The following is a 12,733-nucleotide window of genomic DNA, read 5'->3' as shown; positions in this document are numbered from 1 at the left end:
AAAATACTTAGAGCATTTGTCACCCTCCTTGAGCCATTGTATTTTTGTCTTTTGTTTTAAAAATTGATTTTCAACCTGTTCAAAAGAAGATAGCTCACTTTGAATTATAATCTCAGAATCAATGGAAGACGTTATGTTAAGGGTAGAGAGTTGAATTTGTTCAAGTTCCATTTTCTTAAGCTTTACCCTATCCGTAATATTGCTGCAGCAGACCTTATTTAGAATTCTCAATCATGTCTTAAGATTCTTTAATTTGAGGAAGAGAAACAGCATTGGATTTCCTTACGTAGAAAGCTGCCAGGATTTTCTGATCTCAGTAAGGAAGTTAGGATTCTTGGTCCAAAAGTTAAAAAATTTGAAAGGTTTGGGTCGATTAGTATGGGAGTCTTTATTTAGCCAACAAAGAGCCAGACAATGGTCAAAGGGACCTGGAGCAAGGAATTCCACAAAGGAATTAAGAAAGGAATTGACCCAGGAAGAGTTAACAAGAAGTCTGTCTAATTTCCTAGCAATATATGAATCCTTCTGTTTATTACTCCATGTGAAAGTTGGTCTAAAAAATGGGTGATCCTGAAAAAGGAGGTCTTGGACTGTATCTTGAAAATCTTTCATTTCATTATTAGTATAATGACCCAGGATGTCATGGTCAGAGCTTTCAACAGAGTGAAGAAAAGTATTAAAATCACCCCCTAGAATCCAAGGGGATGAACCAATACTAGAATCAAGGTCTTTTAAGTGATGCCAAAGATGTTTCCTTTAAGTACCATTATTGCTGCCATATATGGACGAGATAAAAAAAAGAATCCCATTTCTAAGAACTCTAACAGTGATGCTCAGTCCTACCATTAGTAGCATAGTCATAATTTGTGAAGCAATTCCAAGAGCTAAATTTGAGGCTTAGTATATCTTCAGATTTTTTCTGGTTTTACTTCAGTCTCTAACAAACAAATGATGTCAACTTTTAAGAGAGTGACCCTATAAAGAACCTTATTTTGTTTAAGAGGATTATTCAATCCTCTGACGTTCCAGAAACAGAAAATCATTGAGAAGTAAAGGTTAGTTCACCCCCAATTACTTTGTCAGAGACATATTTAGACTTGTCAAGTTGTTCTTTCTTTTTAGATTTAAGGTCTTTTATTAGCAGAGCTACTCCCAATGCAGTATACCTTGATTTTTTCCTGTGAATCTCTAAGGAATGGGAGGAATCATCTACTGAATTTAAGACCTCGAATCTATTTGAAGATACTTTTAAAGAAGTCTTATTATTTGTTTTTTGAGGACAAACCCTTCCTCTTTTTGGGACTTTAGAGACTTTGGTAGCATTTCTAGAAGGAGAAGTATTCTGTTCTTCAGAGGAGTTGATTTGAGGTAGTGAAATTTCCAAAGTATTTCCATCCTCATTAGAAAGATGATGAGGCTCATTTAAAACATACGGGTTAGCTTCATTGCTGACATTTAGAGACAAAGTGATTAATGAAGAATTGCAGACTTTATTTTTAACAGGAGAAGAGCTAGATGGATTATCCTTTGCAGCAGTATCAGAATGAAACAAATTTGAAGTACTGCTGGCCTCATTAGAAACAGGAAAAGAAACATGATGGCCAATCGTAGCAGCAAGATTAGAAGTGGGCAATACAGTGCTAGCTGTTTCATTAAAAGATTCTTTATCTTTAAATTGAATCTCGTTTTTTCCTTTGGAACCAGAAGGTAGAGAAACGGAGGAAGATTGCACAGCAGGAATAGAGTCACTTTTTTTCCTCCAAATTTGTTGGTTAACAGGAGCTGGGTCTTTAGAAACTAAACATGCTTTCTCCGAATACCCAAATTTGTTACATTTTAAGCAACTAAAATGAAGCCAAGGAACTTCAACATATACAGTAGTTGACTACCCATTAGCAAGGATAACTTCAACAGTTTTAGGAATAACATCTTTCACACCAATCTCTACACAGATTTTGGCAAACTCTAACCTAGATTTCGAGGCAGTAACTGAGTCCATAGTTAGAGGGTTACCAATAGCACTTGCTATGTAGCTAAGGCCCTCTCTCGAAAATAGTTCGAGAGGAATATTGAAGAGATGAACCCACATATGGATTTTTGAAAGATCAAAATGAAGACGTTTAGAATTAGGCTCTCATTTCCTTAAAATTAAAGGTTTATTCAATATATGCCATGGCCCATTTTGCAGTACCCAATCTATCGCAGAATCATTGTTGAAAGAAAAAATGTAAAGATTGCTTCCAGCGAAGCTTACATGGACGCGAACACCTTTAGACTGGTTATTCCACAGATTTTCCACCATTCTTTGCATTGTTGAAAAATTGGGAGCAGCACCCAGGAATTGACCCACAAGGGATGAACTTCATTCGATAATTCCAACATCGTATATTTTTTTTGGTGGTTGGACGATAGGGATTGAGTCGCGAGCATTCGGCGGGAAATATTGAAGCTCTTGTCCATATTGACATCCGAAAAGCTTCCTCCAATCCATAATAATGAAGATAAAGAGCACAGAGACTAGAAGAAATCTGAAAGAATGAAGAGAAGTCACCGGAGACACCCGGGTTCTCAGATCCGTTAGGCCCGCTAACGTACGCCTAAGAAACCAGAGAAAACGAGCTATGTCTAATATGTATCGAGTTTGCTCTGAATGTTTGAATTATTGTTATTATGCTATTTGAAGATAATTATTATTTGAAATATATATTATTTTAATATTTATATTTGTCTTTAATTATCATTTATATATATATATACACACACTTGAGCGATTATAATATAAATATGTTCAAAATTTTCTTAATTTATTGATAACATATATAGACCATATAATATAATTATTCAAACTCGTGACATTTAATAAGAATAATCTTCCATTTATTACTGAGGATCTTAAATTGTACATTGTCTAAATGAGTATTTCTTAAATGTTTAAATATATTCTTTCAAACATATATTTATTGAGTTATGAAAATAATATATATTATTATTTTCATCTTTATATACAACTATGTGTTTATAATAACTTCAACAAAGATATGTTGTATATAACGTGTGTTTATAAATATTTTTAATAAATAATTACATAAATAAAAAGATAGTATTCCCAAGATGCTAATGTTAGCTTCATCCCAAAGAAAAAAGAGGCTGAAGAGGTAAAGAGAGCTGATATCCACCGTGGATGAGAAGTGAGAACGATCGGAGGGTGCCAACCATTTGCTTATATATAGAGAGAGAAATGAATCATTAAAATTGCGCATTAAATTACTTGGGAGTTAGAACATTCGACTTTTTTCGAGAGCGAAAGAACAGAGAGTACGAGATTTCCGTCATCATCTATTTTCTAAAGGTTAGGGTTTTGAAATCTGATCAACAAAATGGCAGGTGAAGGGGCCATGTTCAAGTTCCTCAAGCCTAGGCGCCGTCCAAACCCTGCGGACATCCAGGCCGCCGCCATGTGGGGCGTTGCTGCCACCACCACTGCTCTTTGGGTGGTCCAGGTTTATCTCTTCATTCTCTTTCTTTTGAACAATCATTTCTGTATTCCTGTTAGATCCATATGAAAATCACTTTGATTGGTTATATGGGGTTTTCCTCAAAAGGAAAAAGGATCCGTCTTTTTAATCAGCCGCATTTTAAAATCTTTGCCTCGGAATACATCTTTGATTCTATTGTTGTGATTTAATACGAGTATCATATTGAATGCAGGTTTCAAAAACTTTGATATTTCATCAACTATCGACTTATTTAAAAAAACGAGGTTTTTATTATCGTTTTCGTTAATCTTTCTTGCTTAATCACATATTCCATGCAATTTTTATGGCTAAGCCCTTTTAAATAAGGAAAACTGGGTGTTTATGAGTGTGCCTGACAGTGATTCTTTCGTTGGAGATTAAAGTTATTTATGAGTTTTCGAATGCTTACTAATGTTTGAAAATTTCATTTTCCTTCGTCTGCCAGCCATTTGATTGGTTGAAGAAGACTTTTTTCCAGAAACAAGAGTCCGAGTAGAAGAACGAGTCTTTAAGATCTTGCAACCTTCTTGTTTGATCAGATTGCATACGAGGCAGAGTGAAATTTGAATAATAATGTCGTCTAACATTCTGGTTTGTTGTCTCAAGAATGAGATCTCTTTGGCATTCTTTATACGCACAATTTCTGAGTTGAATTCATAATTTTTTTTTGTTGAGATTATGATTGGGATGTAAATATAAAGGGAGAAATTGTGCACATTTTGGATACTCAACTCTGAGCGCAATGATCCGTAACCATGATATCACGTGTCACAATAAAAAACATGATAATTGAACTCGAGTAATATTTGTCGAATCTAATTCGAATAACGGATATTCAAGTCCATTACTTGAAAGAGTTGATATCTACACTCATTCAAATCTTATACGAGTTTGTAATGTTGTAATGTTCAAATTTGTAAAAGAATAAATAAATGGTATTCATTAATATATCCAAAGCTGTACCATTGTGATCCTAATATTATAAACTAAGCAAGAGGTGGGAAGCTTTGCAAGTGTTCCCAAATCAGCAGATAAGAAACAGTTTGAGTTGCTTTGATGCAAAGCTGCATGCTCATATCGTTATAAAACGCTTTCTTCTTCCTTTTCTGACACAATTCCTACTACCGCTGGTTTGATTGAAAAACCCTAAGGTTTATTAGAATGTTTATGAGGGAATTGAAATCTGTAAAGGAATTGGAATCTGTCAGGAATTAGAATCTAATTACATATTCTGTTTAGTTCGCAGACATGTCAGATGAATTTGATTTCAGTAATGTAAAATCACAGAATTGCCCTTCTTATTTTTTTTGCTTTATTTTAGTTTGTTTTACAACTTACATGTAGTAATATATTATAAAAAATTAAAAAATATTAAATTTTTATTTTTTTTTGATTGATTATTCATTTCAATAAATTATAAAAATCATGCTAATAAACATCATAAGTTAAAATCATCGCAATCAAAATATGTTAATTAGTTACCAAAAGATAGAGCAATATTTCGATACATTCCAATCGGAGTATGTTAATTAGTTACCAAAAAATATACCAAAAACTATTTTTATTCAATATATGAATTAGAAACCCGACCCGACACGACACAAAATAATAATAATAATTATTTTTATTCAATAAAAGCATTGACTTAATTGAAAAAAATTATATATAGAGGGGTATTATTGTAATTATTCCTAAATATATAAGGTAAAATTATATTTTTTTTTTTGGGTCGGTCCGGTTTTTTTCACCCTAAACCCAAACCCGACCCGAATATCACACTTAAAAAAACCCGACCCGACTCGACCCGAATATCACACTTAAAAAACCCGACCCGAACAAAATAAAGTTTCATCCGACCCGACCCGAATATATAAATTAGAAATCCGACCCGATCCGACCCGAAATAATAAAAAATTATTTTTATTCAATAAAAACAGTGACTTAATTGAAAAAATATATATAGAGAGGTATTATTGTAATTATTCCTAAATATATAAGGTAAAATTATATATATTTTTGGGTCGGGTATTTTTCACCCTAAACCCGAACTCGACCCGACCCAAATATCACACTTAAAAAAACCGACCCGACCTGACCAAAATAAAGTTTAACCCGACCCGAATATATAAATTAGAAACCCGACCCGAAATAATAAAAAAATATTTTTATTCAATATATGAATAAGTTACCAAAAGATTAATGAGAGTAGTATGGTCAAATTTCAATTCCCTCCAAAAAGGGAATTGAATTCCATCCATTCTTGGATGGAATTCACTTTCCCTTGATGGAAAGTTGAACCCACGAGGGATTCCAATTCTCTTGGAAAACTTGAACCAAACATGGGAAAGTGGTGAAATTGGATTCCAATTCCCTCAATTCTAAGGAATTTCATCCAACCAAAAGCCACTTAAATATTATTAGCTGAACAAATGAGAAGCAATGAGAGGATGAAGGAAGAATCTAGCAACAATGCTATTCAATTTCACTGATGTTCTCTACTATTACAAAAGAATCGGATCAATGCTATTCAATTTCAGCCCATGCCTGCCAGGAGCTTGGCTTTTACATGGATCTCCCATCATAATCGAGTAAGACATATCTGCTCTCGAATAACCATGGTTTGCAAGATGTTGGAATTCAATATATTCTTGATTCTTGCATTCATCGCATCTCTGCAGGTCTCAACTTCGCACAGTGGTCGTTCTGGTCCCAACCGGTTCATAAGGAACAATATGATTTCGATTTTGAAGTGAAAATGTAAGTTCTTTAGAACAACCACCACATCTTAGCTGATGGAACCTCGTTTTGGAAGTAGAAAATCACCCGGCGGCTCCAGTGGTCTGAAGCAATGATACCAAGTTATAAATGGTGCTCCACCGGTAGTTGGCTGACGATGTCGCCTAATCAGGTAATGTTTGTCTCTCGAATACCTCTTTAACTTTTGATCTCTAATACCAGATATAATTTCATGGCTCCAACTAGAAAAATCAGACTCCAAATATCTATGAGGACTAGAGGGGTGATTGCTCTATCATTTATAATAAGGATGATGTAACACCCTAAATCCCGGGTCAGTAGTTCGGATTATCCCAAAACCCGATAGTTGAGCCCATTAGACTTCTTAAGATAGTTTGGATCAATTAAAAAGAGTATTGGGTTTAGGTTGGCCCAATAGCTTTAAGAAAGTGGTGTTTTTAAAAGTAAGTTAATAATAAAAGGATCTAAAGTGTAGTTTACCCTTTTTGCTAAAGCTGATATCTTTCCCCTCTTTTAATATCAATTCACATAAACCAACCCCCTAATATCCCACCCACTCTTCTTCCTCTTCCTTCCATTAGTTTTCATTTTTTCTTCCTTACAAGAGCCAAATTTCAAGCAATCTAATCTTAGATTTGTTTAGCCATGGTAAAAATGTTTCTCTCCATCGTTTAAACTTTGTTTTAAGTTCCATTATGTAAGTTTTAGAATTAGTTTTCAAAATAGGTTTATGAAGGCTTGAGGAGGATCCATGAATCCAAGTTTGGTTATAGTGTATTTGAGTTATCTAGGGTACCTCAAACTTTAATCTAAGAGCTTAGTTGGTTTAGTAACCTATTTTCTTACTTTTGTTTAACTAAAGAGGTGGGAGAAAGTTCCAGGGCTAAAGGTAAGGAGAAGGTGAATCCTAGTTGATTCAAGAGGTGTTTTAGCAGCAAGGCAATAAGATAACACACTTATAGCTTTCTCATACCAAGTGTAGATCATGGAAAGTTAAGATGTGTTAGAAAGTTAAGTTTAAACTATGTTTAACAATTTCCATGGTATATTGTTCATTTGATGTTATAAGCATGTTAATAAGCTTCTATTATAATCCCTGTTGATCAAATAAAACTTTAAGCATGTTTGGGAACCTCACTAAAGTCTTTGGGATTGAGAAATAGAGTTTTTCATATTTGTTATATGACTTCTGCAGGTAGAGTAACGATACTTGTTCATCATTTCTGGGTAAAATCGTGTTTTCTGGGTAGAAGTATTGATACTCTTTCAAGAGTATCGAAACTTTGTGTCATAGTTTCGAAACTCCTAGAAAGTTTTTGAAACTGGGCATAACATAATGTTTAAAAGTATCGGTAGTTATATAAAGTATCAAAACTTTTGCATGAGTATCGATACTCTTGGGCTAGTATCGATACTTTCAGTCTGTTTTGGGCAAAAATGTCAGTTTTTAAGGGAATTAGATTAAGGTACCCAACACTTCAGTATTTCCTCACATAAGACTTCAAGTGAGAACATTAATGATGTTTAATTAAAACGTTGAAACGAGAATAAAGTAGGGTGAAATAAGACTAGTCTTGTTTGAATGCTCGGGAAAACGATCAAGACACTCAAGTTCCTTTAGAAAAGATAGCAGAGTCGAAAGTATAGATTCAATCCGGATATCCTTAGGTAGTGCGCAAGGCACTTAAAGCTGACTAGTTTGGGCGCAAGGTCTGACACTAAAGGAGTGGGCTAGTCGAGAGTGTGGTGTCCGATGCAGAGATTCTGGGGGCCACATTCTTGGTAGACTAGAGGGGTGTGTAAGCTCCGAGATGCAGAACCCTCAGTCGCACCATGATGTCTACCATAGAATAGAGCATGAGTATACGGGTATACTCACTAAAATAATACAAAACAGATTAGTAGACCAGATAGAAAAGCAACAGACTTGAATGTTTAAGCCTTTCAATGAATTACAGTTCATATGTTTTAGCCGTTAGTGTGGCGCTGAGCTATGTTTCTGTGGATAGATTAGTAGATCAAGTAGTTGGGAAGCAGTAGATAGATTAAGGTCCAGACCCAGTGCAAATTCAGAGTACGTCTCAACGTTTTTTATTGGGCATGTATATTTGTAAATATTATTGTACAATTGAGTTGTAGTTCGGTCAAGTTGGTCTGTAATATTATTGAAGTGTAAATATTTTATTTTGGAACTCCTCAGTGAAAAGATTTTTATTATATTTCAATTTATTTTATAGTTGGTTATAATGGTCGTTTTTAGGCATGAGAAAGTAAGTTTAAAGTTGGTTATCCACTTCGGTCGTTCCCTGTTGCACCTTAAATCGATCGATTGTGTGTCGTATCGATCTAGGGTACTACATTATCCTTGGGCTTTTCGAAACATCTACGGAGGCAACTGTTCTGAACGCGGCCACCTTTGAGGATGGAAGAATGTACAGGAGTTGTCAATCTCATGCCTAGGATAAAAAAATTCTTCCTGGGGATAGTGGTATGTAGGACAATGCTTTTGCCTCCAAGATACATCAATGGAAGCTCTTCCCTTGGTCTTTCTTCCAGTCAGATTGCATGTTTTGCTAATCTGATCCTGCAGTTCACGCACCATTCTTAACAGTTTCATGTTCTCTTGTTCACTGTACTCAGGGAAATCGTCATGCAATCTACGTGAAGTACCGGCGTTTTCGTATCCACGCAAGGACGCCCTTTGAGCGAAAGGATGTCGAAATGGATATTCATCTCTCACTAGTTTCGTCCAGCTTCCGGGTGGACGCTGATGCAATACTGGCTCTACTGCTTCATCTCGATGCCACTTGCTGTATTTTTCTGTGCTATAACGCTTCATATTGGACAAATTTGATGAGAAATTTCTTGCATTACCATTCATCAAGCCTTTGGCAGGCAACTTATCTTTTCTTTTCGTTTCTTCGGGAACAAGATAGTTACCAGCCTTATAATTATTCTTGAATGAATGTATTTGCTGGTCAAGGAATTGATCATCCATTCCATCATAAGAAGAGATACTGCCATCATAAGCATGAGAGGTTCGTGTGGTAGTGGATTTAGACAAATATCCAAGATCAGGATCACTGAGCTTCGAGCCAGGGCTGACAAAATCCGAAGTTTTGAAGGACTCTGTAGGGTTTACATGGTCGAACACACGATCTTCACTTCTCTGAGGTTGCTCCATAAGTTCAATCGGAGAAGAGAAAAGATTATCTGATGACATGACTTCCCCTGCTGCTGCACTAGCTGTAACAGTTAAATTACTCTCTCCTGCAGCATATGGGTCGTCGAATCTTCGGTCTTTGATATTGGAATCGATTTTGTTGTTAGACTTTGATTCCGAATAAGAACCTTCTAACTGCAATGTTTTGCCATTTGCCTCTTCTACCATCAACTTCTCATTCTCATGATGAAGTTCAGTGGGTGAAAAGCATTCAATGGAAACTCCTTGCTGCTGAACATTGCAATCTTCTGAAGATTCCAACTGTAACTGTCCACTACCATTTTCCTGCCCATCATTTGATCCGTTTTCTTCAAGCTTTCCACATTTGTTATCGGTATTTCCGGATGTTTTTTATCCCCAGATTGAGAGCCACTTTCTTGACTCAAGTGAACCTTCTGTGGTGTTGAGCTGCTAGATTCTCCATTTTCAGACACATGAACCAATCTATCTGAACCAGCAGCTCCTGTTTCTTGCAAGAGGGACATGCTTTCGACCATGGCTCTTCGGTTTTTAGCTTCGAACAGGAAAAAACTGAAATAAGGAGCAGAATCAAGAAGGTAGTCCTTCATAGTCCATGATTATACCCTACCAATGTGAAAGACCTTTATCAAGTAGCACCAGGTTTAAGATTCAAATTCTAATATTTTCATGGATTCTTACCTGCAAGAACTGTCACATCCATCACACTTGTATACCGGAACGTTTTCGACTTCGGGAAGAAGCAATTGGCATTTCGGACATCGAACGAATCGAACTCTAGGAGTTGTTCCACTACCCATATTCATCCAGATCTGTAGATATAGTCCAACCTGCTGTGATCGAACTTTTTCTGTTACTTGTGCGACAGTCAATTGTGCTTCGCAGTAAAGCAAAAATCATCCACAGTCTGCAAACAGATGGTTGAAAAACAATGAAAATTCTGGATAAGATGAATATCAGCCAAATGGCGAAGAAGAACAGATGGAAAGAAATTCATTAATTGATCTTACAGATTAACCAAAAGAAGAAAGAAAACGATGGTGGTTTTGGCTTAAGTGGTAGATATATATATATATATATATATATATATACATCATACGTGAAAAGACGTAGTTTCGATAGGGGTAGGTTGTATTTTAGCGCATTGGATAATCACATTTTTAGTTCCTCTGCCTTTGTGATTTCACCTTTCGGTCATTGAATGAAATATTGTGTTATTTTGTTCCGAACACTTGTCTTTTAAATGTTTGTCTTTAAGTCTCATCTTATGTATTATGTTATTTTCGTTAATGTTGGACTCTGGTTACAATATTTGCAAATCTGTCATTTTGGTCATTGCTTTGCATATTGTTGCATTTTGGTTTAATTGTTATTTTCCCTTACATATTTTTTGGTTTAGTTTATTTTAGTCCTTAGCATTATTTATGGGTTATTTTCATTGTTAGTACTTATATCTGTTTAAAATGTTGATTGTGGTTCTGATTTGTTCATAATTGTTGTTAGGTCCTTCAAGTTTATGTTAGTGTTATTTTGGTCCCTTAAATCACTGAATGAACTTAATTTTATTGTTTGTATTTTAATCTGTAATGTTTTCTTGTTTGTATTCTAGTCCTTAATATTGAATATATATTTTACATATTATGCAATTATATGTATTATATTAAGTAAATATTATTAGCTCAATGTGTTGTAAATACTTATTTCACAGATTTCAAATTGCATTTGTTTTCATACATTTCTTTATCTTTTATATGTTACTCGAATAGTTTCAAGAACGTTATTTGTAGAATGGGCTTGGAAAGCATCACTTAATCGAAGTGGTGTAATCCGATACGACATTCGAACGGAATATGAACTTGAAATTACGAACGCTTTTATGTATATATTAAAATAACAATTTTTATTTTTTTTCTTTTTTATTATTTTTTTGTTATTTTATTTTATGTTGTTTTAATAATTTATGTTTTCAAAAAAAATGAATTATAATTTATTTCATCCAAAAATTTTGATAATAATTCAATGTTTTAAATAACTCAGAGATAGAATTTTCTTTTACGGATGAGAAATAGTTGAGATAGTTTTCCCGGCGGAGGATTACAAATTTCAAGATTTTTTATCAAGTCAAAGAATTTTCTTTAAATAATTAATTCGAAGCAAATTAATTAAACTTCAATAATTTGATCATATTTTAATTTTATATTCGATTTATAATTTCCACCATTTGCGATAACATGTAAGCGACTAAATACCAATTTGCGATAACATGTAAACAACTTTAATGATTAAAAGATTTGTTGTTATTTCTTAAAATCTCATGTTCGAGCACTACATATATAGAGATATGAATGTTCATTAAAATGATTGAAAGTATTTAAATAGATACCGTTCTATATTTATCTCGTATTTATTAAAAAAACCGTATATTTAAATGGATTAATTTATATGATTATGAAACATTAGGGGTTTACATCTCAATTTTTATTGTTTTGTATGTGAACAGTACACCCAGCGGTCTGCAGCAACAGCGGGATCCACTTGTGTTTGCCTCCAATGACCGGCAAATGAGTTTAGTCAAACTAACCTCCACCACAAACAGAATATTGCTGTCACGTTAATACAAACATACATGCTTTAGAATCATGTAAACGTTAAAAGGAAACTGCCAAACACATTTCTTTAGCTATTCCTATTCAACTCCTTTCTTATATCATGAGCAAATAAAAGCTAAATATACTTTTTTTAGTACCTAAATTATACTTCAAATTAATTTTTATGTATAAAGAATTTTTCATTAAAAATAAGTGTCTAATGTTTTTTCTGTTATGCTTTTACGTGCTCACCTTTAAAAAAATTTGTTAAATGACACATTTTACGTCCATATTTTAAAAAATATTTTTATATAATATTTTATTTTATAAAAAATCAAAAAATATAAACATGGCATGTGTCACTTAACGGTTTTTTTTAACGGTGGGCACCTAAAATTATAACAAAAAGAATATTAGGGACTTACTTTTCACAAAAAATTCTTTATGCATCAAAAGTTAATTTGATATATAGTTTAGGCATCTGCAATTGTATTAAGCCGCAAATAAAACTCGGTTCAATTTTAAAAAATAAATTTAAAATTATTCGAGTCAATTAAAATTGAATTCAAAATTGAAATTTTGAAATTTTGAGAATCAAATTTAAAATTAATCATTTTGTGATTTTGTCCATAATTTTTATGTTTCTTCTATTACTCCACCATTTTTATAAT

At 33.9% G+C, this 12,733-nt stretch overlaps 1 protein-coding gene across 1 annotated transcript in view; it reads left to right on the top strand.

The window, feature by feature from the left end:
- Positions 1–12,733, top strand: part of LOC120128943 (mini-chromosome maintenance complex-binding protein-like) — a 32,921-nt gene that overhangs the window by 9,136 nt on the left and 11,052 nt on the right. Inside the window, exon 14 of the mRNA XM_039146548.1 lies at positions 11,530–11,542. The gene's annotated coding sequence lies outside the window, so the exon portion shown is untranslated. The remainder of the gene's footprint in view (positions 1–11,529; positions 11,543–12,733) is intronic.

This window comes from Hibiscus syriacus, unplaced genomic scaffold, assembly GCF_006381635.1.
Source record: "Hibiscus syriacus cultivar Baekdansim isolate YM2019G1 unplaced genomic scaffold, ASM638163v2 tig00110482_pilon, whole genome shotgun sequence".
NCBI classification, from domain to species: Eukaryota; Viridiplantae; Streptophyta; class Magnoliopsida; order Malvales; family Malvaceae; genus Hibiscus; species Hibiscus syriacus.
The sequence above is the reverse complement of the archived record's forward strand: the minus strand, read 5'-3'. Positions and strand labels throughout refer to the sequence as shown.